The sequence below is a fragment of the Bactrocera neohumeralis genome, chromosome 3, assembly GCF_024586455.1.
Source record: "Bactrocera neohumeralis isolate Rockhampton chromosome 3, APGP_CSIRO_Bneo_wtdbg2-racon-allhic-juicebox.fasta_v2, whole genome shotgun sequence".
Lineage (NCBI taxonomy): Eukaryota > Metazoa > Arthropoda > Insecta > Diptera > Tephritidae > Bactrocera > Bactrocera neohumeralis.
The window spans coordinates 67,270,871-67,291,796 of NC_065920.1; the positions used below are offsets into that span (position 1 = coordinate 67,270,871).

A 20,926-nucleotide genomic window follows, 5' to 3' on the forward strand; every position below is an offset into this window, starting at 1 on the left:
TGGGAATAATGCCATGAATGTGACAGTGTAGTAATTGTTCGGAGGTGTGTATGTGGGTCTGCAATTTTATTTATTTTTTAATTTTCTTACAATTTGAATTTTCGTACATGAAGCACTTAATTCAGGATTGGCCATACACTTATCGGCAGCCATGCTTGCTTTTTTTTCTAGCTGCCTGAAGTTCATCGACACTATTTTAAATTTTTAATATTTTATATAATGTATTTATGTATTCATCTACACACCGATATTTCAAATACTTATGAACTACTCTCCAATATTAGTTATAATATTATAATCAACACACACAAACGCGAATAATCCCACTTTTTTACCAACAATAAACTATATTTAACCGCAGTCAATACGAAACTAACCATGGTTTCGGCTCAAATGCTAATGCTAAGCAAAGCCAAATACTCCACAAACACAATTGAGTGCAAACGATAGCAAACTTACCACACGTGCACGAAGCAAGACGGATTTATAAATCGCTGACCCCGATGTGTTGTTTGAGTATGTTGCAATTGGAAAGGAATAAATGTTGCAGAAAGAAGTATCGTTAGCTCCCCTCTATTTTATAATTGAGCGAGTTTATTTTGATATGGCAATAAGTTGCAGACAACATGTGGCAGAAACTTGAGTGAGTGATATAAATGTTGCAGAACAAAGTAATATGTACATTAGAAAGTTGCTGAAGTGAATATTTATCTAATTTAGTAAACTAGAAAACATAATTTTTTCCCATAGAAAGTTGTGGCTTCGAAGCCGCATTCATACTTACTCCGATTGCCATTGCTAAATAACTGATTTTAATCTTTTTAACATACATAACCACTTCATTGATTAAGAATTGGGAAACAAAATTCAAAGTTGAATTAAAAGCTTAATATATAGTTATGTAACATAACATATCTTAGTACATAATAGCACAGCATAACATCTACCCATAATAACATAAAATTTTCCAATTGTAGAATCCAAAAATAATATAATCCAACCGTTAATTTTCTTCTTCTTAATTGGCGTTGACATCGCTTACGTGATTATAGCCGAGTTAACAACAGCGCGCCAGTCGTTTCTTCTTTTCGCTACGTGACGCCAATTGGATATTCCAAGCGAAGCAAGGTCCTTCTCTACTTGGTCTTTCCAGCGGAGTAAAGGTCTTCCTCTTCCTCTGCTTCACCCGGCGGGTACTGCGTCGAGTACTTTCAGAGCTGGAGTGTTTTCGTCCATTCGGACAACATGACCTAGCCAGCGTAGCCGCCGTCTTTTAATTCGCTGAACTATGTCAATGTTGTCGTATATCTCGTACAGCTCATCCTTCCATCGAATGCGATATTCGCCGTGGCCAATAAGCAAAGGACCATAAATCTTTCGCAGAACTTTTGAGATTGAGGAAGTCGCACAATGGGGAGTCGCCTTGTCTGAAACCTCGTTTGGTATCGAACGGCTCGGAGAGGTCCTTCCCGATTCTGACGGAGCTTTTGGTATTACTCAGCGTCAGTTTACACAGCCGTATTAGTTTTGCGGGGATACCAAATTCAGACATCGCGGCATAAAGGCAGCACCTTTTCGTGCTGTCGAAAGCAGCTTTGAAATCGACGAAGAGGTGGTGTGTGTCGATTCTCCTTTCACGGGTCTTTTCCAAGATTTGGCGCATGGTGAATATCTGGTCGGTTGTTGATTTTCCAGGTCTAAAGCCGCACTGATAAGGTCCAATCAGTTTGTTGACGGTGGGCTTTAATCTTTCACACAATACGCTCGATAGAACCTTATACGCGATGTTGAGGAGGCTTATACCACGGTAGCTGGCGCAGATTGTGGGGTCTCCCTTTTTGTGGATTGGGCAGAGCACACTTAAATTCCAATCGTTGGGCATGCTTTCATCCGACCATATTTTACAAAGAAGCTGATGCATGCTCCTTATCAGTTCTTCGCCGCCATGTTTGAATAGCTCGGCCGGCAATCCATCGGCCAACGCCGCTTTGTTGTTCTTCAGACGGGTAAGTGCTATTCGAACTTCTTCTTGGTCGGGCAATGGAACGTCTGTTCCATTCTTATTGATTGGGGAATTGGATTCGCCTTCTCCTAGCGTTGTGCGTTCACTGCCATTCAGCAGCCTGGAGAAGTGTTCCCTCCATAGTTTAAGTATGCTCTGGACATCGGTGACTAGATCACCTTTGGGGGTTCTACAAGAGTATGCTCCGGTCTTGAAACCTTCTGTAAGCCGCCACATCTTTTCGTAGAATTTTCGATCTATCACAGCATGATCGATCTGGTTGGTAGTTTTTCGATCCGGGGACAACCAGGTAGCTTGATGTATCTTCTTGCGCTGGGATGTGGTACCACATACGACCATATTTCGGGCCCCGGCGAAGTCGATCAGCCTCAAGCCATTTGGGGATGGTTCGTCGTGGAGGCTGAATTTACCGACCGTAGTGCCAAAGATACCTTCTTTTCCCACCCTGGCGTTAAAGTCGCCAAGCACGATTTTGACATCGTGGCGGGGGCAGCTCTCATAAGTGCGCTCCACGCACTCATAGAAGGCATCTTTGGTCACATCGTCCTTCTCTTCCGTCGGGGCGAGGGCGGAAATCAGCGATATGTTGAAGAACCTCGCTTTGATGCGGATTGTGGCTTGACGTTCATTCACCGGAGTGAATGATATTACTCGGCGACGGAGTCTCTCTCCCATCACGAATGCCACACCAAACTGGCGCTCCTTTGTGTGGCCACTGTAGTAAATGCCACTAGGACCTAATCGCGTCTGTCCTTGTCCCGTCCATCGCATTTCTTGGACGGCGGTGATGTCAGCCTTTATTTTCGCGAGGACATAAACCAGCTGGGCAGCGGCACTTTCCCCATTAAGGGTCCGGACATTCCAGGTGCATGCCCTGATATCGTAGTCCTTATTTCGTTTACCATGGTCTTCATCAAAAGGGGGGTCACTCATCCGAGGCTTGTTGTTCCTTTTCATTGGGGTGTTTTTTTACGTGGCGGGTCCCAAACCCAGCGCACAACCCTGTGAAGGGGATGTTTCTCCTTCTCACTTTAGCTCGCCTTCAAACGGATGTTCTTAGGCTACCCAGAGGATACTTGGTCAAAGACCGGAAGTCGTGAGCTGCTTGAGTCATATGTAAAAGAATCGTTTCTGGCCACACCCAAGTGAATGGCGATCAGAGAACTTTCCTCACTTGCGTGAACGTCTACACATGACTCCATCCTCCACCAACCATTAATCACTTTATATAAAAATAAATAAAGGAACTCGACATTAAATTAATGTTGCGAAAGAATTAAACATCTATTACTCGTTGAAATCGTTCAAATTTTCAATTTTCTTGTTTTTGAGGCATAATAAATATGCAACAAACTAATAAAACGCTCCCAGATTTTCATTAAATTGCCTCACATACAATCACCAATTATATGGAGTAAAGTTAGGCGGATTTCCAAAACTCCTAATATTAGTTACACGCGGGTTTCGCCAAGTTTTCACCCAATTTTATCTATTTTAGACAAAAATACCACTGTAATGCACTATATAATTTTGAATGAGATAACTACATAACGTATTGGCCGATATATGCGGTATGACGTAACCCGAAAGTTCGAAAATTTTATATTGGTTATATGGGAGCTAAAGTTTGCGGTTAAAAGTCAACTACAGGTACTGGGGTCCAAATATTCGATACCTAGGGGGATGAACAGTTAGTTTCGACCATTCTTGGTGAAAACGTGGCATACTTTATAAGTATTAGTAATTGCCTCTTTATTTGCATCCCGGTAAGTGAAAAAATTAAATGGAATTTAAAATTGTGTTATATGAGGTATAGGCGTGGTGGAAATCCTACTCCACCAATTTTTGGTATGCAACGTAGAAAAAATGTCATAAGGTGATTTCCAAAGTAAACAGGACTAAAAAAACAGAATAAATGTTTTCTTCTTATTTTATTCAAAATAGTCTTCTTCTGCTTCAATTCAGCTTTTTGAACGGTCCAAAAGCATGACGAACGAGTGTTTTAGCTCGTTGGCCGGTATGGCCGCCAGTATGCCGGTGCTAGCCTTTTGCTTGACCTTTACGTCGGCATAACGGTTTCCTTTCATGGCAAATGCATTTTTCTCAAAAGGAAGAAGTCGCACTGTGCCATATCAGGTGAATACGGGGAGTGGTTAATAGTTAAAATGTGATTTTTGGTCAAATAATCGTCCTTCGAATGTTGGATTCTGAGCAATTTTTGATCGTCAATCAATTTGTGCGGAACAAATCATGCACACACCTTTTGTAAGCTCAAATATTCGGTCATAATGCGTTAAATCAATGTTTTGGAGATGTTCAATTCCATTTCCATGAATTTCAATGATGATTTCGGCTGATTTTTGATGAATTAACGCACAGTTTCGATGGAATTTTCGGTAATCACGGATTTTCATTGGCCCACATGTTGATCGTCATTTATGTCCTCACGACCACTTTGAAAACGTTGCCACTCGTGCACTCTGCTACGGGATAGGCAATCATCGCCATAAACTTGTTTCATCAATTGAAACCTTTCAGTAAAAGTTTTACCAATTTTGAACCAATTTTAATATTGGCTCTTTGTTCGAAACTGATTTTCGCACCGATAACGCAAACATACTGACACTTAAAACTCAATAACTTCACTTCCAATCAATGAAATGTCATGAAATTCTCACTGGACAATCGATAAAGTATCAGATTCTGACGCACCAGTCGACATATAGATGGCGTCACCAGGGAACGCTAGATTCAAAAAGTTTTGTTTACTTTGGAACCTACCTTGTAGAAATAATGCATTTGTAAGTGAATGTAAAAATTTTCTGTTAATTTACCTATATGCAATAAATGTACTAATTAATGACGCCAATATTGACACAAATGAGTTATGTAATTTTAAGTGTGTGAATAATTAGATAATTACGTACATGCAGACTAACAAACACATGTGAGTTTTTGCAAATATTAATTCAGAAATACCTACATAGGTCCAGTATATGCGTGCATATATTTATGCAAATAATGTGCTAATGAAAGGGATTACAATTCTCAAAACTCGGTTACTGAAAACTATTTACGAAATTGGAATTAAACATTTTAATTAGGAATTTAAATAGTTCAAATTAAGGATAATATATGTATATGCAATTGGTAGCTTATTCAATTTAAAATTATCAACAGATTTGCTTGCCTTTGCAATAACAATATTTGAAATTTTTAATCCCGAAATGAGTCACATATACTATACTATAGTATACAAAATTTTTTATTTTAGTTATCTCTTTGGGTTTAAATATCACATAAATAATCATGCACACAGCGATGAGAAGCGTAATTTAATGCATATTTCAACTGAAATCCGCTATAAATTTTTAAGCTCAGGGCTTTGGCGCTGGCAAATCGAAACAAAAGCATTGATAATACCCATGGGATTGTGAAGCAGAGTTATCATCGCAATTTTATTGCTGGCTTGTTTGTACAGAATATGAAACAAGTAATTCGTAGAGATATTTGTTATACTACTATGGGCAAAGAATAGTTAGACTTATTATTTTAAATTTCACGTGAAACCCATTCGTCGAAATAATTTTTTCTAGGTTAATATAACTGTCAGTGACGTCGGTGCCAAATGTCACAACAAAATAATAAATAGTGCTTAGTATACGCTAGTTTTCTGAAGTGTATTCGGCAATTTTTACAATGAGTTAAATTATTCAACCAAGAAATTCCATTGAATTTTGAGTGCCAAATCAAGTTTATGGTGCCGAAAAGTTCAGACTGTAAACAAAGGTGGTAATTGGTGTAGCGAGCAAACCTTTTTGATAGATAAACATTTTTCAAAGAAGTTCAAGAACCACGTCCAGGACGGCCATCAACATAAACTGATGACGAATACAACAATTACATGAATAATAATATAAAGGAATTAGTACTTGAGAATCGATGATTAAAAGTCAGAGATCTTATGGCATATGAAGTGAAACTTTTTTTGAAGGATCATTTGGGTTCAAAAAATATGAAAGCACCGTTGGTTTAAAATCATACAACTTTTTCGAAAACAGGCATTAAGAAAGCAATTTATGGAAAAAGAAGATTTGTTTAGCCTATCATATGGGATTACCACATTAAAAAGATAACTATCCAAGTACTAAACCTTAGAAAAGTCCGAATATTAATAGGTTGTCAAAAAAGTCTTGCGGTATTTTCGCTAGTTGGTGCTGAAAGCGCGTAGTTCTAGTTTTATTCGCATCGGGTTATGCTATACCTTTTTGGAAAACTCATTTCACGCGCTAACACGTGTTTGATTGATTGTCGTTTCTTTTAAGTCGTTCGTGAGATATAGCGTCGCAAACATGGAGCAAAATAAAGAGAAAATACGGCATATTTTACAGTACTACTACGATAAAGGCAAAAAGGCATCTCAAGCCGCCAGTAAAATTTGTGCCGTTTAGGGACCCGATACAGTTTCCATTTCCACCGCACAACGATGGTTTCAACGTTTTAGTTCTGGTGTAGAGGTGGTCGAAGATGCGCCACGCTCCGGAAGACCTGTCGTCGAAAATTGCGATAAAATCGCTGAATTGGTCGAAAGAGACCGGCATAGTAGTAGCCGTAGCATCGGTAAAGAGCTGGGCATGAGTCATCAAAAATTCATTTCAATTTCAATAAAAAAAAAATTCAATAAAAATACCGCAAGACTTTTTTGACAACCCAATATAATACGTAAACATTTGCTTAAGCAATTGCATTTCTAAATTTGTGGAACGCAATTACTCTTCAAGGTGAACTTGCAAACTTCGTTGCATACTGCGCTGAAATCACTACTAACTACTCAAATAAATACAACAAATTTTCAAATGTCCAACAATGTTGTGTGAAAATTTTTGTTTGGGCATAATAAGTCGGCTGCCACACCGCAACTAACAATTGTCGACGAAGCAAAATGTTATAACAACGAGTAATGATGTAGTATAGTCCCAATAGTTGTCCCAAAACGAAAATTTTTTGGGTTTCTCGACAGGATAATACTCTAACTAATTCTAAAGTGCTGGATACAAATTGAAAGTAAGTGAGGGAAACTGTAGTATACTGTCTGAAATCATAATAGCATTAGAGTTATACTAACAGATACGATTTTTTGAATGTACAACAATAATTAGCAAATAAAAAATGCACATTTTTCTTACTGGGTCTTTCTTCAAATTTCATAATAAATTTCGTTCTTGTAACGAGTGAGCCAAGTAGAGGAACTTTTTCAATAGCTTTTTTTTGACAGATCACGCGTGTGTCGTGCCAAGCTGTCATGTCATTTTTGTAAACTATTATTTGGCACTTCATCATGGAAAGACTTACACCAAACAGCGTTTTCGCATCGTTCAACTTTATTACGAAAATTCACGTTCTATTGAGAATGTGTTTCGAGCGCTTGGCTCATGGCACCACTTCCCACACATCGCATCAATCAATCGTTTTATTGAGAGAGCACTTTGGTGAATAGATAATTTCACGTTTGGGGCCGGTCGAGTGGTTTCCAAGATCGTGTGATATCACACCATTATTCTATTTCCGGTGTGGACAGCTAAAGCCTGAATTGGACTTAATGGATGAACCATCTGAGAAGTAGCCACGGCCAACATTTAAAATAGATAATCTGCAAAAAATAAATACCAAAGATAGCGATTTTCTGGCAAGAAGCCCAAAATTGTAACATACAACATACGAGGTGTGTTCAAAAAGTATCGCGAATTTTGTGTTTCTTCAAAAATTATTTATTTATTCATGAATATCTATTTTGTCCCCTTCAAAGTAATCCCCATGAGATATTATACACTTGTGCCAAAGGTTTTTCCAACCTTCGAAGCACTTCAAAAAATCATTTTTTTTATCTTCTTCAGCTCCTCCTTCGAAGCCGTCTTTATCTCGTCAAGAGAAGCGTAACGTCGTCCTTTCATGGGCCTCTTCAGTTTAGGGAACAAGAAAAAGTCACAGGGGGCCAGATCTGGGGAATACGGTAGCTGCGTCATTTAGTGTGTTGTTTTCGGCCAAAAAGTCGCGCACAAGCAACGATGTGTGAGCAGGGGCGTTATCGTGGTGCAAAGCCAATTTTTGTTCTTCCACAAATCCGGGCGTTTCTGGCGGATTTTACCAACTATATTACCATCAGATACTGCTTTCAATTGCTTTCTTGCTCTTATAACTTGCAGGTAATATTCCTTATTGACCGATCTTCCCTGTGGCAAGAACTCATGATGCACCACGCCCCTGCAATCGAAGAAAACTGTCAGCAAACTGTCGCGATACTTTTTGAACATACCTCGTATTTGTGTTATGTAATTTATAGGCAAAATTAAAGAAATATAGAAAACCATAATTAACTTAATAACTAAGAAAATAAGAAAAAAGGCAATTAATTAAATATGAGATATATGTATTTTCCGTACTAATAAAACTATCAAAATGGTAATTCGTTTATATGTACTCACATGAACACCTCTCCTCTCATTTCATCATATTTGAATTAGGGTATTGGAATGTGCTCAAAAGTGTGGCAAGAAATATTTGCTGTCAGGAAAACGCGTTTAGCTTGTTCACTTACCGTTAAATTACCTCATAACGCAACACTTTTTGCAGTCAAAGAACTGAATCCAGTGAAGAGAAAATATAGCATATAACTGTAGGCATATGCACATACTCGTTTGCACGTACTACATATTATGTACATACATACATGTGCATAAGAATGTGCATGCATAAATAAAATTGAGCGTTTTCGCGCTTAATAATTCAATATGCCAGACGCACTTGAGCGCGAAAACGATTCCGAAAACCAATTTGTTCTTGTTCATACGAGTGAAGCAAGCATTCGTGTGGGCGCAGCTGGCATGCCACACCCAGCGATGTGCTACCCAAAAATCCCGCAGGTAAAATGCATGCAATGAAGTTGTGTTGCTCCAATTGCTTGTTGTTGTGGATATTGTTACTGTGCCCATAATTTGTTGCAATATGTATGCGATACAATCAATTAGTGATGAAAAAAGCAAAGGTTGTATGAGACCTAAATGTGTTAGATTCGGCAGGAGTTGGAGCATCGAAATTTTGCATGAACTACATGATTTTGAATCATAGCATGGATTTAAAATCGAATCAGGTCTTTGATCTAAGCTCAAGATCTACGGTAATCGATGTTTAAACTCAGAGTGGCAATGGCTTCTAAAAAAATAGAGAAGTAAAATTATTGGCACAAGATGTATAGCAAGATATGAAGTACAAAAACCCGAATAATATAAGCTGGATTATAAATCATATGTAATAAAATGTGATCCAGTTCGTCTAAAGATTGCAAAAGCTAAAAAATGTATGGTCATCGAGTAAATTGAATTGATCTGATTTTCTTCCTTCTTCACCACGAAAATATACGAAAAACTTATTGAAGGCAAAATGAAGGATTTTGATTGAAATCATCCATATTATTGAATTTGACGGGATACACAATTTTTCTAGGTTGTTACGCCGACGGGTAATTCCGAATAAAGTTTTTGTTTGCGCGTATACTTCTTTCAGTATTTCTATCAATGCGAGAACGAGGAACTTATCTCTTTTACTATTGCCTAATAATTGTAACCTTAATATGTTCTATGCAAAGGAAAAGAAACGAAAGTGTTATTTCTACAATTTCCTCTACCTGTCGGTCATCATCGGAGGACATATTATACCGAAGAAAAATGAATATGAACATGAGCTGGTTAAGACCGATTGGGATGAAACTATCGAGTTGATTACAATTAGAAAAAAGAAATAATATGATTGTAAGAACAAATCCTCCACCATTCTTTTTTGAGAAGTAAGGCTAACAGGACTGACTTCCTACTACCAAATCTCAGATTGAATTGTCCATTGAAAGGACATAGAGTTTTGTCAGGTATATAAAAGTATGGATTAGCAACCATCCTAAACGATAAATGCGAATGTTAAAATTTGTATAGCTTTTAATATCTCTGATAAGGAAGGTCAATAGTGAAAAGAATATAAAAGAATCTTAGTGTGGGCACAATATTGGGTCTATGTATAACCCTATAACCCTTTTAAACTGATTTTCACGAAAATCAAATAAATTTAACTGCTACTGGAAGAGTTGACTTCCCTCGGGTAAAAACCAGCTTTTTTTCAACAATTTACCTAAGTCTCTTAATTCGCTGAACTATGTCAATGTCGTCGTATACCTCGTATAACTCATCGTTCATCGTGTTCGCCGTTGCCAATGCGCAAAGGACCAAAAATCTGCCGGCTCATTTGATGTGGTCATTCTCCATGCCTCTCCACCATATAGCAGGACGGGAATAACGAACGACTTGTAGAGTTTGGTCTTTATTCGTCGAGATAAACCTTACTACTCAATTGCATACTCAGTCCGAATAAGCACCTTTTGGCAAGAGTTATTCTGCGTTGGATTTCGAGGCTGACGTTGTTGTTGGTGTTAACGCTGGTTTCAAGATAGACGAGTATAATTAAGTAAAATCGATAGATAGCGACATTTTTCTGGAAAAGAATTTTTTATTATCAAGTTTTTTACCCAATTTAAAGCTCAGCGACCGCTTTAATTGAATAAATCTACACTGTGTGTGATTATTGGATGCTGTGCCTGTGTCACAAAAGTATGAGTGTATGAGTCTAGTATATGGTTAACTACGGCGCTGCAATTGCACAGCGGTGGCAACATAGCCCAGTGCGCTGACGAATAATTCAATTTCATGGCCCTTAGGACAGACAAGGGCAAAAGGCAAAAACGAAAACGTGAAAATTGAGCTTGTACGCGTATTAATTGGTGAAATGGTGCGGAAGAGCAGAAAAATGATATGAGAAGGCAGGAGTAGCAGGTGCATACATCTGTATATGAAATACAAGTTTCAAAAATGTGGATCTATATGTGGAATATATACCTATTTTTGTGTAAGGTATATATGAATGTGCGGGAGTGAACGTTGTCGGTCAACTTTTATTGCGCTTCTAATGCACTAGCCTCAAATGCCAAACAAATTTTGTCTACTACCATTTATCTATAGAAAGACCGCCAGACGATCGGTTGGTGCAAACCACTAATTAGCAAATTCATGAAGTGCAGCGTCAAACTCAGCCTTCACTATGTAGTCGCAAAAGGCAACATAGTTAGAGAACCCCTCCTTATCTAGCGGAACAGAATATGCAGTCTAACTAACTACCTGCCTATTTGCCTGTCCGTTTGTCAATATTGCTCCGCGTAGTGAAGAGTTACCGAAATCGTATGCAATACACTGTGCGGCAGTAGTATGCGTAAGCTTTGCACATAAAGTCAGCAATTACCAGCACGAAGTGCAATAACATTCATTGTAATCATCATTAATGGAACTTAACTAACTGCGTTTCAGTTATCGATACATAACGATTTTATTGTTGCATGCAACAAATTTCTATATACATGTAGTAGCTATCAACTCCGGCCATTTGCTGAGTGGCATCAATGAGTGACAGGTGCCACGTTGTGTCTCTTTGAGATGCAAATTTAATATTTAACTTTATTTAATATTTTTCTAAAAATCTATTAATATATTGTTTAAATATCAAAAAGTTTGACGGGTTACTTTGGAACTCGTTGCAAAGCCTATGGTATCCGTTCGAACAGCAAAATGGCCTCTTGATTAGTCGTAAATCTCAAAAGGAAATTAACAAGATTGTTTTTACTAATTTACTACCGCACCACCTTTTCCTAGCTTTATATCCTACCAAAAAAGTAATGGGCGCGTAAGTTGTGGAATGCCGACAAGAAGTTGGGGATGCACGTTATAGTTATTATTATGTACATGAGTGAAATATTCATGGAGAAAGATGAAACCATGTTAATGGTTGTATGTTGAAAGCCATATTTATATATCTGTGCTATATTTTTACAACAGTAATACTTGCTTACACATTTAAACTCCATAAACTTCAGTCTGCTAATAATTCGTATCTTTTATCAGCCCAACCAAATTAGGAAGGCATGTCACAGTGAGTAAACATTACCATTAACCAAACACACGAACTATTAGCGGCAATTTGGTAAGCATTTTCAGAGAAAAGAATAATGTTTTTAAACACAAAAAGGGAATTTGAGCTAGCTTAATGGAGCTGAAAATGTCAGTAACAAATCCAATCACGCGGCACTACCTAACCAGGCAGTTAAGACGCCAATTAACAAGATAAAATCAAGAAACACAAGTGCTTGAATAGCGTATAGTGTTTGCCCTTTCGCCTTTTTTGTCGAAATTGATTTCCAACCCTAAATGGCAATTAACGCCCCTGCTGATTGATAAGAGAAACGCCCTAATCAAGAGTATGAACTGAATCAACTAGCCTCTTGATAACCTGCTTGTATGCAGGTATGCTGTGGCGAGCAACAGTTGACATACCCTTATATGTACATATGTATGTTGTATATACAAAGTTATGCGCTATAGCATGTGTACGGTCGTGCGAGCGTCAATATTTTCCCCTCCGAACTGATGTGAACCGACTTATTAACTAAGTACTTTGCTTCGTCATTAGCTTCATTGAGTTTGCATCCAAATTGAATAATAGTACACCGCATCGATGCTCGCTTACTTCCTTCTTACTTTCTTATACTCTGTCATCTATTTATGGATTGTGAATTTTACACATGCTCTGTTCAATTATTCTTCTTTTAAGCAATTCACTCGAGTGACTAATCACTCCGCATTGCACTCTTTGAATTATTTATGACTAAATGTTAGAATTAGATAATTTTAGGTAATAAAAATAAATTATTGGGTAGTCGAAAAAGTCTTTTCGTATTTTGCCAATAGATGTCGATGCAATCGTATATCTCCAGTGCTATCAATTACATTGTGTCATACCATATAGTCCTGGAAAGGTGAGATTTTAAGCTTCATTTAACTAAAAAAATTTAATTCGAAGATGTTGAAAAAAGTTACAGCTGTTCAAAAATGAGTGAAAATAACGTAGAAATTCGCTATATTTTAAAATGTTTGTATAAAGAAGAGAAGAATGCCACGCAAGCCACAAATGAAATTTTTGAAGCTTGCGGAGACGATGCTGTATCAGTTCGTGTAGCACAACAATGGTTTGCTCGCTACCGAAATAGAGAAATTGAAAATTTCGATGTGAAAGATGCACCTCCCTCTGTTCGACCTATCGTTGAAAGAGTCGATGAAATTATGGAAAAGATTGACCAGGACCGGCATACTTGTATAAACAGCCATGACATCACTAAGAAGCCATTTAAAAAACCATTTAAAAAGGCTTAATACCAAAAGCAGCTCTATGTTTGGGTACCACATGAATTGTCTGCGAAAAGTTTAATGGACCGTATTAACATTTGCAATTCTGTGCTGAATCGAACTCTTTCTGAAGCGAATGGTAACAGGAGAAAAAAGTAGATCAAATACGACAATAATGTGCGAAAAAGATCATGACCCAAGCGTGGTGAAGCTCAAGAAATGGTCGCAAAGCCAGGATTGACGCCTCGAAAGGTTATGCTGAGTGTTTGGAAAGGAATCATCCACTATGAGCTGCTCCAGGCTGGTCGAACGATTAATTCTACATTTTACTGCCAACAACTGCTGAGATTGAAGCAAGCAATCTAAAAAAACGGCCAGAACTGATCAAAAGATCGCCTTCCATCAGGACAACGCTAGACCACACACATCTTCGATGACTCGGAAAACCTGTGAGAACTTGGCTGTTAAGTTTTGATGCATCCACCGTATAGCCCTGACCTTGCATCATCGGACCACCATTTATTTTGATCAATGCAGAACTCCCTTAGTGGAGTGAAGTTGGCTTCAAAAGAAGCCTATGAAAATAACTTGTCGCAATTTTTCACAGAGAAGCTAGAAAAGTTTTACACTGATGTTGAAGTTTGATTAAAAATACGAAATAGTTGTCGGTGTTCGATGAACAAATTCGAAATATAGCTCTTGAATTATGCATATTAAATTATTTCTCAGCAAATATCTATATATTTTTTTTTATAACAAAATTCATATCGTTTTAAATTTGTGTAGTATGTGTATGAATCCTGTCACTTTTAGAAAATAAGGTTCCTGTAATTTTCAATACACAAAACGAATAAATATTCCCGGCTCAGTGGTTCAGATTCAGCTACTAATTGTATGTAAGTATGTATATAAGACGGTGAACTTTATTTGGCTTAAAGGACTATGGGTACTTACTACTTCTATAAATTAAAACGGTCCTTTTTTAATTTCGAACAAGAGATAATTTAACTAATTTCAATATGAAACTGTTTGTATTTTCCGCTCGTCGGAAGCTGTAAATGCAAGTTTTCCGAAATTTATTAATTTTCTTTTACCGGCCTCAAAGTAAATTTACAACACCTACCCTTTTTGTAAGTATACACAACATATATTTTTAAATGGCGAATCAAAAATGTCAAAAACAGCACTTATCTTTAAAATTACAAAGCGGAATGTGTGAAAGAAAAGAATCTTAAGGATATTATAAGCCAGAGCTAACAACAGGGACAACAACCCACCGAACCAAGAATAGAAAATATGAAAGCCGTAGTATGTTTATGACAATGATGACTTTCGAAAAACACTTTGAACATGCGTTGTTCTTAACACGTTCATAAAACCAAAGGATAAAGGGAGGTAAACATATCTAAAACCGTTAATAAATGAATGTGACGCTCTTTCTCAGTGGGTCTGTTACAAAAGTTGCAAACTTAATTGGTAATTGACCCTTGTTTACCACTGACACTGTCTGTAAGGAAAAAAATGTTTCAATGGTATATGCATCTTCACACAAATAACACTGTGGAACATTTTTGGGATTATTGTCTGGGGGGTGAGAAATTCCAAATCAGGGTGATGGTACTAGGTCAGTATAGTAAAACCCTCAAAGGGTTTGGCGTTCGTATGTGTCAGTTGGGTACCAAATATAGTGTGTAAAAGCTGCTACAACCGTCTAATGGATTGGAAAAATAGAAGACGTGAAAGTATGCCATTCGGTATCCCAATGACTTGAACTATTCCTGGCGACAATCCATTGAATTGCTATGCATGTGCGAATAAAGGAGCCGCAGAAAGAATAAGAAAAAATTTAAAAGGTCATAAAAAACCCATGACTTTTTGGAATTTCTCAAATTGTACTGTGTAATGTACAATAATATATTACATACAAACTTATGTATTTATATAAATGTCAACTGATTGTCTACTTCAACTAAGTGCAGCGACTGTTGTTGACAGCAAATAATCAAACTTTCATTCATAGCTACAATTTGCGGACACTTGTTGGCCTGTATACAAATTGGCTGCACTTGCACCAATTCACACATCTCCATACGCACAGTGTAAATGTTTAAGCGTGAACAGGAAGGTGATATTTTCAAGTACGTTGCTAAAGAACATGTGTAATGGTCGGCAACATATGTCATATAATACATATATATGTATGTATGTATGTATATTGTGTTTTTTAATACATAAGTTCAAGTGTCACACTTTGAGGGCACTTTATCATTAAGGCATTGTAGGTGCGTATAAGTGACGGATGTAGGCCAACTAGTCAACTACATATGTCAGCATTGCCTAACACTAATTGTCCCATTTAGCAGGCATTGTTCCCGCATTGAATTTCCGAATGTCAAATACCGAAATGTACTAGCAACCCTCAACGAAGACACTGAAAGACAAATCTTATAGGTATGTGAGTTCATGAATATTGGCATAGTAAACCTGTAGGAAAAGTCCTTCTTTGTTGGTTGGAGTACCTGTTGTTGCTAAGATGCTAGTAGCAAAAAATTGGATAGGTATTGAATATTAAGTGACTTGAATGAAATTCGTGAAAAAGTCTCACATTCAACTTTTTCTTTTACTACAGAAAAAGTAACAGAATAATGGAATGGAAAACTGAAGTTTATTATAACTACTTATTCGCATGGAAAGAAATGGATTATGCGTGTGCATTAAGCTCAAAAAGAGCTATGAAATTATTTAAAATTATTTAAAAGATAAATTATTTGCGACTCAAATTCTAGCACATTACTGAAAGTAGTTATTCTTTAAGATATTAACTTTGACAGTTTGATTGGCAAAGGACGGCTTTTATATTCTGCATAATCTGCAAACTAAATGCCAGAAGCTCACACTCTCGTTACACTTAGCTATAAAATCCACTGAACGAAATCAACGTTGAAAAGACATTAGAAGGAACAAAAAACACAGGAAGCGAATCAACGAAGGAAGAAAGAAAGTATGCGAGGTGCAGCTTTAGTTAACAAAAAATTATGCAACAAGTAAGTAGATCGATAGACTAAAGAGCTCGTTAGAGATAAACGATACATAGTTCAAATAATGCACTGGAAAATGGACCTCATGAAAGTTTCAGCGGCGACCTTTTCAAGAGTGCAATGCACTTTCGGTTCAACTTTCGAAGTACAAGTACAGCTGTCGCCAGAACGCTGCAGGCGTGTATACAGAATGAATATCATTTTGAGTTCACATTTAACATTCCAAATCCATTTAGTTAAATGTCAAATATTCAAAAGTCTTTCTAGTTTGGGCATGACTTGCACATAATTTGGTTGTATGTTTGTGGAGTATAAAGTTGCATTTGGCTTTTTGGCAGTATCACACAGATGCGTAGCTAATACATAAAAATTTGTATCTACATATATGTAATATGATGTACAAGTAGTAAATCGTAAGCGATAAAAAACTCAATTTCGATTTTTTTCATGATACGTTGTTTTGCATTTTAGGTGACGATATACTTGTGCAGTAACACTAAGATTTATTGAAAGGGATAAGAACTATACATACGTACTAATATAGCCAATCAACAGAGTATATTCTGAGAATTTGTAATACCTTATATAGCTTCTATTAAAAAGTCAGATAGTTTATGAATGCTGTTTCGTAAATATTATATTTCTCTTTCACATGTTTTTGCTAAGAATTCAATATTATTTAAACTACTAAAACCATTCACAAAGGTCAATGCAGTTAGCACAATCGAGCGATTTCATAGAAAGGCTAATGATAACGCAAATGTGGTTTAAATATGCAGTAACGTAGTTTCGTTGCACTTTCGTTTCATATTCTTTTCCCTACACCTTTAATTTTTTCCAACACAAGCTTGTGCCACAAGTATTTATATAGTATATTTACGTAAATGTTTGTAGATATTCTTGCATTTTGCTGCACAAATCCCAGTTTATTGCCTGATTATTGTGTTGGCAGCTTAAAGCGACCATAACAGTTGAGGGCTTATTTCCAACAACAATAAAAACCATAATCGTAATGATATCCTTACGAAGGAGATGCCTACTTTCATCTTCCCGCTACGGCTAACCTAAGCATATGTTTTCGCAAATTGAAAACATATATACTACGGCACATCTACGACATACGTTAATTTATATATACATATATATCTAACTGTCTGTTTTTCTCTATATTTGTGACTAGGCCCAGCGCGTGCATACACATGCAACACTGAAATGACTGAGATTATATATTTATATAGGAAATTACGTCTGGGTTTTACGACGCTGACAAATCGTGAATTGGTCGCCACGTTTTCTAACTTCTGTAGCGTTATGGCATTTTACTTATTTATATAATTTATTTTGGTTAGATTTGTGGCAGAAGCTTTTTGGAATTGGAATTATACCAATTCGTATAAATGTGGCTACAACAAGTAAATTATAACAAACAAATTTAAACCCACTTATAGAAACATATACATTTATACATACATTGTATTATAGCACATTTACTTAAAGCAATTGGTAAACTCCTTAGTGACAATATTTTCTATATGTAAATGGAACGTGATAACAAAACATTTCCGATTATCTTCTTATCTTAGAAAACGGTATTTATATCTTTTTCAGACTCGAAATACTGACAGCCATTAAATAAAGGAAGGACGAAGCGATGTGTAGAAGTTCACTCAAGTGAGGATAGTTCTCTGAGACCCATCGTTTGGGAGTTGCCGGAAACGATTCTTTTACATATGGCTCAAGCAGCTCGCGATCTCGATCGATCATGTTGTGATAGTTGGAAGATACGTCTCCAGTATTTAAGACGTACTTACGCTCCAAGGTCGAACCATCGACTTTTACCACTATCTTGTTGCAGCGAAGATACAAACATACCTCTGTGCCATAAAGTATAGAGAAAAAAGAGAAAAGCCGAAAAGCGTGAGTACGAAAAGCTTGACAAACTGGACGACAAGGATAATGCTCGAATCTTCTACGAAATGATGCCGCTAACAGAAAATTTCAAGACCGGAGCATACTTTTGTAGAACCACCACAAATACTGAAATTATGGAGGGTATACTTCTTTAGCCTACTAATGAGCAGTGAAAACATAGCACCTAGAGATGCTGAACCCGATTGCCCAGTCGGTGACGATGGAGCAGACATTACATTGCCCGATCATGAAGAGGTGCGACTAGTAATTACCCATCTGAAGAACAACAAAGTGGCGGGGCACATGGGTTGCCGACCGATCTTTTACGGCGGTCAGAAACTGACAAGGAGCATGCACCAGCTTCTTTGTAGAATATGGTCGGACGAAAGCATGCCAAACGTTTGGAATTTAAGTGCGTATAAGGTTCCATCGAGCGTGTTGTGTGAACGAGTAAAGCCCACCGTCAACAAACTGATGATGGAATTATACATAAATAAATAACCAAAAAAATTTTTAAGCGATCGCGGAAGTAATTCAATTTAAAAGTTTTGTTTCCTTAACTCATGAACACTTGACGCTGAAGGAAACTTTGACAACTGCTATGGCGGGCGCGGTGTTAATGTCATGTGCTAATATTATATGGGCATGGCTGTATACGTGGATGTACATGTGTGCTGAAATTCTATGCTCACCTGGTGGCATACCTGCCAGTTCCGGCTGCCTGATTGGTGCTTCTGCTCGCCACTTTTGGCAGAGTTTTTAGAGCAGAGTTGTATTTGAACAATGGCTAACTCTTTTCTTTTGCTCAGCATTTTATTTGAGTAAATGTGATTAAAATTTTAGTTGAAATAGATATAAATATACCTTATTTGAGCGGAACGCGTCTGGCAGTAGGCTGCAGTTGATGAGCGGCAAGTCAGCCTGGAGTTATGTGTTGCGTATGCGCAGCAGCCTCAAAACTTTGTCTTGTCAGCGCCATCAACAGTAAATCCGAAGTTAGAATATCCTAATGGGCCAATTGATTTCAGCTGGAACCTCTTTGGTAAGTGGCTAGCAAATGTTTTACGAACGATTTACACAATTCCTTGCAACAAGGATGGATAATCACATACAAGAATCCTGTTTTGCCATTTATTTGGCGAATAGAGTGCAAACATGACAAAAGCCAAACAAAAAGCTGAGCGTACACTATAAATGCAGCGCCTGCTACCAACCATAACAATTATAACACATATCTTTTACAATTTTGTGGAGCCAACTCTAGTCTGCGCCTTGCTAACCAACATTTCTGAAGCTTTTTCGTAGTCAAACATTCATTTCCCTTCAGTTGCGGCTGAACTTCCTCGTTTGCCTTTTTTCTTTTGTTTTCGCAGTCTCCCCTTTGCCGTTGGAACATACTACCCTCAGTACTTTGTATATTAACTTTATTTTCTATGTTTAAGTTACTAATTTAATATGATCATATATGAGCAAATACGCTTGTGGCTTCAAGCACTTCCTGTCTGTACTCCCCAAGCAACTCAACGCTGCTGCCACTGCCTACGACGCTGCATACCATATATGTATGTTGGCAGGGAAGTAAACCGGCAATAAAATATTATTAAACCCAGGCGGCAGTTATTGAGGTTAACTGGGATGAAGTGCATGTCTAGCGCACAGTAGACTGAGTGCAAAATACAGATTTTTTAAATCTAATATTTATGGTGGTATCTACTACTGCATTAAGATCACGGAATTTAACGAATCTCTGAAATCTGAATTATAGTTCCTTGTAGGATATTTATTAGACAATAGTTTTAGACTTAGACTTTGGGAAATTACAATAAAGTATGCCTTAATACTAACATTATTTAAGATATTTTTAATTTAATTGTTTCTACCAATTTTTACATTTTTGCCACTTCAAATTAGGCTATGGGAGTTCCAGTTAATTATTAATCAGTACATATGTATCGCTTTAATTCGTTTGCCATGGTCGTCATCGAAAGGGGGTTTTTCTCTTCCGAGGCTTTTTGCTCCTTTTCATTGGGGGCGTTTTTTGCGTGGCGGATCCCAAACCGAGCGCACAACCCTGTGGAGGAGATGCTCCGTCTTCTCACTTTAGCTCGCCTTCAAACGATTGTTCTTAGGCTACCAAGAGGATAGTTGGTGTAGGACCGGAAGTTGTGAGCTACTTGAGCCATCTGTAAAAGAATCGTCTCTGATAACTCCCAAGTGAATGACAATCAGAGGACCTCTCCGAACTGTTCCATACAATACGAGGTTTCAGGCAAGACAACTCTCTATCGTGCGACTTCTTCAATATGGTGCTGGAGAAAATAATTCGAGCTGGAGAACTTTCGAGCTAATCGAGCAATTACAATCGAGTATAAGAGTGTACAGCCGCTGGCGAATGCGATGATATTGACATAATTGGCCTCAAAACCCACCCCTTTAATTCTGTTTTCTCCAGACTAGATAAGGAAGTAAAGCAAATGGATCTAGCAGTGAACGGAGGGCAATACAAAATATCTCCTTTCATCAAACAAACAGTCGTCGCACTCTCGTCGACTACAGGCTCCCACGTCACTGTTGACCGTCAAGCTGTAGATAATTTCGTCTATCTTGGAGGCAGTATTAACACCAATAACAACGTCTCGAAATCCAACGCAGAGTGAATCTTGCCAATAGGTGCTAAGTAAAGT

The 20,926-nt window shown here is 37.5% G+C and overlaps 1 protein-coding gene across 1 annotated transcript in view; it reads right to left on the reverse strand.

Annotated features, from left to right (window-relative positions):
- The window catches only part of LOC126752934 (ADAMTS-like protein 3), a 376,477-nt gene extending 376,127 nt beyond the window's left edge, over positions 1-350 (reverse strand). The window contains exon 1 of the transcript XR_007666058.1: positions 246-350. The gene's annotated coding sequence lies outside the window, so the exon portion shown is untranslated. The remainder of the gene's footprint in view (positions 1-245) is intronic.
- Positions 351-20,926: the final 20,576 nt, after the last annotated feature.